The 11037-nt window shown below is 32.9% G+C and overlaps 1 pseudogene; it reads left to right on the top strand.

The window, feature by feature from the left end:
- The first annotated feature begins 8079 nt into the window (after nucleotides 1-8079).
- On the top strand, nucleotides 8080-10081 carry LOC111881877 (probable glycosyltransferase At3g42180; annotated as a pseudogene).
- The last annotated feature ends 956 nt before the right edge of the window (nucleotides 10082-11037 follow it).

The following is an 11037-nucleotide window of genomic DNA, read 5'->3' on the forward strand; positions in this document are numbered from 1 at the left end:
CATAGTATGCATACTTGGTGTATGGCATGACTAGTGTTTAAGAAAACATAGTGTACATGCTTGGAGCATGGGACAACTATTGTTTTAAATTCAAGAATAAAGTTGATAGCTGAAACAGTATACAATGAATAATGTGTAATCATATGGTGATAGGTTTTGATACCATATTGGATTCTATTATTATTGTGTTTCACTTTGCATGTTTTGACTTCCCGAATAAACTGGGTTATTCTTCTGGAATGACTAAGTTATTCAAACTATCCACAGTCGGTCATATGTTGGAAGTAGATATGAATTAAGACTGTCATGGGTTGGCTTGTAGAGGTCTAAGGTGTTGGGCAAAGGGCTACAACACTCATGAGTGCTCATAAGTTCTGAGTATTGGATTCAACCCGCGCTTATTGGAATCACTTCATGGATTTTATCACGAGTGATCATGAGACGATAATATCTTATATTCTTCAAACCTAGAGATATGAGTTGTTACTATGAGTTGATAGTACATTGATAGCACGAAAACGCATTTGGTAACTTGGTGCTTTAAAACGTGCCTTTGTGTATGATTCAACAAGTAGTAGAACAAGCCATATGAGTCGAAGTTTATCCATTCCTTTTACCTTCGAGATAAAAGCGATATCTGTGGGCCCCTCGATGATTTGATGATGACAAATGGAAGTGCTCGGCCGGGCCAGGACTGATTTGATTTGTTCAATTAGTCAGTCGTCATAAATCGGAAATCGGGAAACAACAAATGGACAGAGAGAATGATTATAATCGATGTCTCAGTCCATATGATATCTAGAATGGAGGAATATATGATCCCTTATCTAATGGACAAGTCATTGACAAAGGTCAGAGTTCATCTACAAGGTCAGAGTTCGACAGAAGCTTTTGAGAGCTACGATCGCCAGTTGGTTCCTGAAGTCATACGCAATAATAGTTTTAGACTTATCCAAGTGGGAGACTGTTGGATTAATGTCTAAGTCCATAACTATAATTGGTAAGACTTGACCCGACCCGGCATGGTCCATTTGGGTTGCATACCATCATGTACTTGGATAGACTATAATGAGAGAAATAAGACACTTATGGTTATTAATATATTATAAGTTCTGGTATATTAATAATAAGAATAATAAGATTATTTAATTAGTATTGATCAAGAATTAATCTAGGATTAATTAAGTGATCAAAAGAAGACTAATTAAATATATGGGTTGATTGTGTAAATCATCCATACTTGTATAGTGGGCTAATGCTCCATGGATAATCAAGTTGGGCTAAAACCCATAGGATGGTTAATGGATGCTCCATGGTGTATTTAAACCCATGGATCCAAGGAAATGGAAAGCCATGACAATTAAGAGTTTACCCTAATTGTAACACTATATAAAGATATTATTCTTGGCAAAATCAGCACTAGTATTATTCTAGAGAGGGCTAGCCGATTTCATGAAGTGTAGAATTCTCTCAAGCTATTCTAAGTGTTTTGATGATTGTGATTCCATTTGAGGTGTCACACTTGGGGCACTAGGCACTCAAGCTTCATGAAGACTTTCTACATCAAGAGGTATGTATTCTATCTTGTTACATTCATTGTTTTGTATGCTAGATTAGGATAATACATTGGATGTTCTTATTTGCATGTATAATAGAGAAAACATAGATCCAAGGTATTTAGGGTTGCATGTACACTTAGGAGTGTTAGAATGCTCAAAACCCAACAACAAACTCCACAAATATCACACCAGTCATGATGAGCTCACAAATCATGTTATGTCTAACACCTAAATGTATAGACTTTCCATTGTACACTTGACTATAAGCCTTAGCCAATGTTGCAGCACTATCATATCTGATAGAAATGGTAGATATCGGTTTGGGCCATAATGGAATTTCATAAATCAAATTCCTTAGCCACTCAGCTTCTTTACTAGCAGCAGACAATGCAACAAACTCAAACTCCATGGTTGAGTTAGTAATACAAGTCTGTTTCTTAGATGCCCAAGAAATGGCACCTCCTCCAAGAAGAAAAACCTAACCACTTGTAGAGGAGTGATCCGTTAAGTTGTTAATCCAGTTGACATCTGAATAACCTTCCAAAACAGAAGGATATCCACTATAATTTAAACCATAATTCATGGTCCCTTTCAAGTACTTGAATACTCTACTCACAGCTTGTCAATGATGTGAACTAGGATTACTAGTATATCTACTAAGCCTTCCTACAACATATGCTATATCAAGCCTAGTACTAATTATGGCATACATTAGACAACCAATCGACCTTGAGTATTCAAGTTGAGACACTGGAGATCCTTTATTAGGTAGAAGCTTAAGACTAGGATCTATAAGAGTGCTAACAGGAGAACAATTCTCAAAGTTAAACTTTTTCAATATCTTCTTAATATAATGAGGCTGAGAAATTGAAATCCCATTGTTTCCTTTTCTAATTCTTATACCAAGAATTACCTCAGCCTCCCCCATGTCTTTCATATCAAAACTAGATGATAATAATTTCTTGGTTTTATCAACTTCTTCTAAATCAGTACCAAAAATCAACATATCATCTATATATAAGCAAATCATGACTCCTTTACCAGAAGTATCAAATTTTCTATATACACACTTGTTAGCTTGGTTTAGTGCAAAATCATTAGACAAGACAACATCATCAAACTTTTGATGCCATTGTTTTGGTGCTTGTTTCAAACCATATAATGATTTCTTCAACTTGCACACTTTGTGTTCATTTCCAAGCATCATAAACCCTTCAGGTTGTTTCATGTATATTTCCTCATCCAAGTCACCATTCAAGAATGTAGTTTTCACATCCATTTGGTGAATCACAAGATTATGTATAGCTGCAAGAGCTAATAATAATCTAATAGTAGAAATTCTGGCAACAGGAGCATAAGTATCAAAGAAATCAATGCCCTCCTTTTGTCTAAAGCCTTGGATAACCAATATGGATTTATACTTATCAATAGTGCCATCCACCTTCATTTTTCTTTTGAGGATCCATTTACATCCTAATGCCTTGCAACCAGGAGGTAAATCAGCCAATACCCAAGTATTGTTATGCATGATAGAATCAATCTCATCATGAATTGCCTCTTTCCAGAAATGAACATCCCTAGAAGCCATAGTTTCACTGAACGTCTTTGGATCCCAGCCAGGGGGTCTGCCCCTTGGACCCCGCTCCCAAGGGCACTGCCCCAGACCCTTGTCGGTTTAGGGGCTTCGCCCCTAAATAGCAGTATACTTTCAACAAAGACAAAATTAAATAAATGTGCACTCCACACCATACCGATTTCTTCAATAATTGTCAAAGTGACATTGATCAACAAATTAACCCCATTACACTTAAATAACATTAGTGATATAAAATCACCAACAATATATCTACACTATGTCGCTATATTAACAAAAGTTGGTATAGTAACAATTAAAAGAAACATTTTGACTTACATTATATTCCTTAGCATTAAATACATAAACATTCCAAACACCTAAGGTTAATACTACATGAATCTCTTTTTGCTACAATACAGTAATATACATAAAAATACTCGGATAAAAATACTAATGATTGTTAGTATGTTAGTATTTAAGGTAAATTCTAATAAATACCATGATAGATAGTAGATTGATTGATTAATAGTGAAAGTTAAACATCAAATAAATAAATAAATAAATAAATAAATAAATATATATATATATATATATATATATATATATATATATATATATATATATATATATATATATATATATATATATATATATAAAAGGGGCATTAGCCTTGCCTAAACCCTAAGTGCCTTAGGTCTAAACACTAGATAGATTTTACATATTATAAAGAAAAGTTATGGATTATGTCTTCCAAAAATGACAAGTGTTCTTCGAGAGTTGAACTGACTTTTGGAAAAATCGACTTAATTGTGCCTTTTAAACTCGACGTAAGAATCAATTAGATACATTATATTTCTTTTGCCAAGAAAAGGTGACACAAATCAAAATTTTATTAACCCTAATTACCAAACCACTGTTCTACTTCATTATAATCTCTTTTCTAAAGCTTTGTAAACACGTAAAGTTTATAGTAGATTCATTCTTGGCTATCTCTTTGCATGGTTTTTTTTTTTTTTTTTTTTTCAGAATTTGGGTTTCCCACATAAATCTTTATGCCTCTTTTATTTTTATTTTTGATAATTCATTAGTTGTTGTTTGTGTTTAATATCTTAATTACATTGAACATTGAACTAATATTATTCTAAGTTATTCAGATTCTTAGTGTGTTTTGCACTAACGGTTACTACAATTGCTATTAGAGATTCCGAGATTTAGTATTAGTTTATTGGGATTATCATAGCAATTGATTGATCATGTCTTCGATGGAGTACAATATTTCTTCGTTAAATCGAAACACTATGTTTCCCATGTGGCAAGTAAAGATGAGAGTACACTTATACAAATAGATTTACACAATGCATTTTTGGGTTTTGAGAAGATGCGTATTTCATGGTCTAAAGAGGAAAAAGAGGTGGAAGATCTAAAAGCTTTGTCCCAAATTTGTTTTCACTTCCCAAACGATGTTTTACAGGATGTTTTAAAAGCAAACTTTAGTGGCTTCTTTATGGCTAAATTTGGAGAAATTGTTCATGTCTAAGAGATTACCAAACAAGTTGCATTTAAAGCAATGATTGTTCAATCTTACAATGATTAATGAGAGTTCTATAACCGAACATATATCAACATTCAAAAAGTCGGTCGGTAACTTATAGATGTTTGAATATGAATATGAACATTTGGCTTCATTTTTACTATCATATTTGCCTAAATCTTATACTCTATTTTTGTGATATTATTTTTATAGACATGACACTCTCATTTTAAATTAATTGTTGATAATTTTAGATTCAAATGAGAAAATTAACATATTACAAGTGGTGGTTTAAGTGACATGAAATTCGAATTTTCAAATGTTAAAAGGAAGAACGAGAAATCCTACAATATAGCAAGATGTAAGTCTAAAAACCAAACAAAAGTTTTACAATTACAACCATAAAAAAGGACGCATAATCAATGAATGTTTCAAGTTAAAGAATAAAGAAAAAGAGAAAGCAGCAGCAAGTGGTAAACATGGTAAAAATTCTGGTGATTCCAATGTAGCAAACATTGGTTGTAGTGGAGAACTTCGAATAGTTTATTCAAATGGTGTAAAATCTACTGGAGAATGGACACTAGACTTTGGTTTTCCTTTTTACATGGATCCTAATAGAAATTGGTTTTATATGTTTAAAGAAGTTAATTGTTAACCAGATCAATACCACATGTTTGGTGGTTGGGTGTGTGTTGGTAAGAATCTGTATATTTGATGTAGTTACGCGAACCATGGGGAATGTTAAATATGTTCTTGACCTTATATGGAACTTGTTACCCCTCAGTTCCTTAGACGAAAAGGGTTATGAGTTTGTTGGAAAAGGTGGAGTGATCATGGCAACTAAATATGGTTCTGACACTTTAAGGGCCAAACGAAAAACCTCAAACCTCTACTTTCGTGATGGAAAAACAATTTCGAGGGATGCAACTAGTTTTTCAAAATCTATATATGATCCAGACTAGTCTTGTCTTTGTTGCCTTCAATTCAGTCATATTATTTTTCAAGGCATGTTTGAATTGAGACGAAGATAATTACTTGGTGAATAAAAGGTTGTCAACCTCAATTTTTGTGAAGACTATATATATTGTAATGCAAAACAAGTAAGGTTTATGAGTGGTATTTATATAATCAAAATATCTACTTAACTATGGTCACTCATATTTATGGGGACGAGTGTTAGTTGCTTGAGAAGATGAAGCTTTTTTATATGCTTACTATCATTAATGATTTCTCAAGATCGATCTAGTCTTTCTTTTTGAAACATAAGGGAGACGTTTTTGTTCTTTTAAATTTTGGAAAGTATAGGTTGAAAAGTAGACAATATTTACGGTAATGTATCTTCATATGAATAATGGGTCAGAGTTTTGCTTAGACGGGTTAATGTCAATTGCTAATAGGAAGGCATCACTCAAAATGGTGTAGAGAAAGATGAATAACATTATAATGGAGAACATTCAGGTAAAAGGATACAAGTTGTGAAGTTTTAAATCTGAAGAAAGTTATTATCTCAAGTGATCGATGTTACATTTATTGAGACTTCCATGATTCAACAAATCAGTGATTCTTCTACTGGTATGGAGGAATCATCCGGAACAAGGAAAGATGATACTCAAATTGAGGCGAAGCTTCCTACCTCACATACTACCTTTCGGTTAGTAGAGAAAGGTTACAGTTAGATTCCATGTATTGATTATATAGACATATAGTCCCTAATTAGTAAACATATTCCTAATTATTAAACATATGTTGTAGTATAACTAATTTTTGTATACCATGAAGTTATATTAAGTGGTTATCAAAATGAGATTCAAAGTCATGATGATATAAAGGGGTTTTTCATTAAAAAAGAAAGCTTATATTTTAATTTTTTCTTTTTAGACGTAATTTTTTTTTTAAAAAAAGACTCAATGTTTATATATTACTTTTTATTTCAGCCTCTAACACAGGTTGTAGGTAATTAATTGAGTTTTTTTTCCCATAAAAAACCCTACCCTTTTTATTATTTTCCTGATTTAGACCTAAAACTTTTTTTTTCAATAAACTCAACTTTAATAGTACACATACTAACTTTAAGAAAAAAAAAACTAATAAATGTGACGTAGGAATTATAATCGGTTCTTCTTTTAGGTGATCGATGTTTATGGACATATGAGTTAGGGAATATAGGGTTACTTGTTGTTAATCAGATCCATTAATGAAATAATAATGAATAAGTTAAAGTTTTGTTTATTATTTAAAAAAAATCAGGTTTAAAATGGAAAAAACTTCAAAATAGGTCTTTTATGGAAAAAAAAAAGACTGTTTCTCTGCTGTTGGTAATCTGTTGGAGGCTGAAATAATAAGTAATATGTAAAAATTGAGTAGTTTTTTAAACAGAAAAAAAAATTTACATCTAAAAGGGAAAAAAAAGGGTCAAAATGTAGAGTATTTTATGAAAAAAAAAAAAGACTTTGATATAAACCACATAATTAAAATAATCTCCATTTAGAATTCCTAAGAAAAATAAAATAAATTATATGAAGTTGTTATTCACTCAACGTACTGCGCCTTCTTTGCCCTAATTTGTGCTCGATCATTGGGTCTCCAGCCATTAGATAATAACTATAGATAAACCTCATTAGTAGATAAATAGTTTTCCAATACTTTATTAGAATAACTGAAATCTTTTAACATGATTATTTCACTACATTCTTCCTGTTGGGGTGAAAATCATTTCCGTATACGTTTCAGGTTGGATTGTTTTCAAGGCTGGCGATAGACAAAACTGTAAATATAGAAGTAATATTAGAAGGTATCTGTTTGTCATCATAAAAAAAAGGAGTTGCATTATGTTCAGTTTGTTTGTATGAGATTGAATATTTTCTGATCTTTTAATATTTTAATGGTGGTATCAAACTTCAAGGGCTGACTTAATGAGAACTTTCGAGTCGTTGAATTAAGCAAGATATCTTAGATAATTAATGTGCTGTTCAAAAAAGTCTTAGATAATTAATGTGAAAGGTGGAGTTAAATTTAAGTTAAAAGTTATTTTTATTTTTTATTTTTTTTCGAAAAAACGACACTTCCCGAAACGTACTCCATATTCTTTGGCCCTTAATACTATTTGTTACTGGGATCTACAAGACTACAACCATTCAGTATGGTGGGAATAATAAATACTTGACCAACGTGCATGTATACCCTGTAAAACCAGATGTCTTGGGTTTGGGTTTGGTAGTAATAATTTTGGCATATCTGTTTTTGAGCACCCATCGGTCATAACTTTAGTGTATCATGTCAAATTCATATATAATGTTTAAAATTATTGTTGAACATAATATTCACACATTATAAAATTGAGGTATCGCACAGTGGAATAGTATGAAAATGTACGGATATGCCAAATGAGGTGTACTATACAATTTACACAGAAGGCGGATATGTAGAAGATGATCCACAAGGACAAAAAAATGGCGCTTGCCACCAAATTCATTATCACATTCACCTTACTTTCACTTCTCTTCCTTGTTGTTTTTTTATCTCCAATAAATCAATCCCACAATATTCTTTCTTCCTCCGGTTTGCCATTACCTTCAATCTTCAGACTTCTGCAAGATGATGCTGAACCCAAGATCAAAGTAATTTTTTATATTCATTCCTTTGGGACATACAAATTTTTTTACATTATCTTTTCCTTACATATTTTACTTATTCTGGTGTGAACGTAACAATAACCCATTTTTTCAAATGTGCTTAATCGTTAGGAAAATGACATTAGATTGGCAAGAATTGAAAAACAGTTAGCTAAGGCAAGAGGTAAAATTCGCAAAGCGATTGTTGAGAAGAGCTTTGCATCGAGTCAAATAAATGGGAGTTTCATCCACCATGGAACGGTCTACAAGAACCCGTTTGCCTTTTTTCAGTTAAGTGTTTTTAATTCATAGAGTTTTCTTGATCTTTTTAGTCTCATTCCTTGAAGACAATGCTCATTTTTTGTTTATATAAACCCTAATTTAAAATAACAAAAATTACAGTATTTTCTATAATTTTATTGTAATTCTGCATTTTATAACTTCTATTCGAATATGCTGAATAGCCCTTCAGATTCTAACCCTTAGATTTCAATGAATCATTCAGGAGTCATACGGAGATGATGAAGACATTCAAAATATGGGCTTATAAGGAAGGAGATGTCCCCTTGATGCACAATGGTCCGATGAAATTTGTATATAGTATCGAGGGTGACTTCATCGAGGAGATGGAGAGAAAAGGAAATCCAATGGTGGCTAAGCATCCCGATGAAGCACATGTCTTCTTTATCCCCATAAGTATAACAAAGATTGTTCACTACCTTTTTATGCCTGATGATGAACCCTTTGCTTTTATTGATCGGACATTGCAACCAATTGTCGAAGACTACATTAATGTCATCGCCGAAAAATATCCTTATTGGAACCGTAGCAACGGAGCTGATCACTTCTTTGTATCATGTCATGATTGGGTATGTACTATGATGCTAGCTAACTAGTTTTGTGAGGACATGCACCTATTAGTTAGCTATATCTTAATTTGCTAGCTAATATTACCAAGTTATGCATGTATTATAATGCATTTATTGATTGAAGAAAACTATTTGCATGTATAACAGGGCCCATTTGTTTCAAAAGGAAACCTTAAACTCTTTGAGAATTTCATAAGAGTGCTTTGCAATGCCAATAGCTCGGAAGGTTTCGTTCCAAGTCGAGATGTGTCGATGAGTGAGAGTAAAGCGCCATTCAACAATATCCCAGTCGTAAGTAGTGGCCACTCACCTTATAATCGTTCAATCTTCGCATTCTTTGCAGGTGGAATACATGGTTATGTAAGAAAACGTTTATTCGAACATTGGGGAAACAATGAAGATAACGATATTCAAGTTTACAATTACCTTCCGAAAGGAGAAAACCACACCGAATGGTTGACAAAAAGTAAGTATTGCTTATGTCCTAGCGGTTATTAAGTTGCAAGCAGTAGGTTAACAGAAGCAATCTACGTGGGATGTGTTCCAGTAATCATCAAGAGTCATTACGTTATACCATATAGCGATGTGTTGGATTGGAGTCAGTTTTCAGTACAAGTACCCGTAGATGACATTCCAAATCTCAAAACCATTTTGCAAGAGATACCTTATTCGAGGTATTTGCAAATGCAAAGAAGGTTAATGGAAGTGCAAAGACATTTTGCGGTTAACATGCCAGCTAAACATTTTGATGTCTTTCACATGATTTTTCATTCTGTATGGCTTAGAAGACTTAATGTTCGATTGTTGAAATCTTGATTCTTGACCACCAACTAATCTTAATGTAATATTTCAATGTATATCGTGAATGAAAGTATGTATTTTCTATATTTAAACTAGAAATTGGCATTAATGATATTACCAAAAAATTTACTTCGTATGCATAGGTTCGAATATTTCAAAGGAACCATGAACCATTAATGTCGTGTACGTCGACACCCATAGATCATTTCGTGCCACTCTAGATGCATGAGGTGAAATAAATTACTTCACATGTCTGATGTCAGCCTAGTTACGTACTCATGACACTACTAGAAGAGGGGGGATATCCGGCAAATCCGTAGGCATTTAGTGGAGATGGCTATTAGCGACGGATTTGAGGCGGTCGTGTTTTAGCCCGTTGCTAATCTTTACCGACAGAATTGGTTGTCACAACTTTACCAACATAATAATAATAATAATAATATTCAAACTCAAACCTAAGAAAACATTGCAATAAAAATGTTAAAATACACACGAGTGTTCCATACAAAACTCAATTATACATTACCAAGTGATTTCACACATAAATATAAGATATAACAATTGTCTTATACCAAAAACAAAGAAAAACACAAGTGTCTCGTCATAAAAACTAAGAAATATCATCGGGTGGTAAGTTGTCCCCTCCACCCCAATCGTTGGTATGGGTTTGATCCCGACATTGCATTTTTTTCACATATTTATAATTAACGACGGATTTGTGATGGTCAAGAAAAAAAATTATTCAAAAACTGACGATATTCTTGTACGTCGGTATTATTTTGTTCCATCACAAACTCACGGTCTCTCATTTATGTCGTGTTCCGTTGGTATTCCATCAGTGTTTTCCTCGACACATAATGAAGGACGACGTACGCATGTTGCATAGATAGTTTATAAACTCGACTATTTTATCACATACACTCATAACCTTAGGCCTCTCTCCGTTCAGTCCTAAGAAACCATCTTCCCAGTGCACATTTTTTATAACCGAACCTATAAGGAATTATAGTCATTAATTAACAACCACCGCCTCCATTTTTTTAAGCAAAGCACAATTAAAATCATATAAGCTTCCCACCCATAAACCACC

Source organism: Lactuca sativa, chromosome 5 (assembly GCF_002870075.4).
Source record: "Lactuca sativa cultivar Salinas chromosome 5, Lsat_Salinas_v11, whole genome shotgun sequence".
Lineage (NCBI taxonomy): Eukaryota > Viridiplantae > Streptophyta > Magnoliopsida > Asterales > Asteraceae > Lactuca > Lactuca sativa.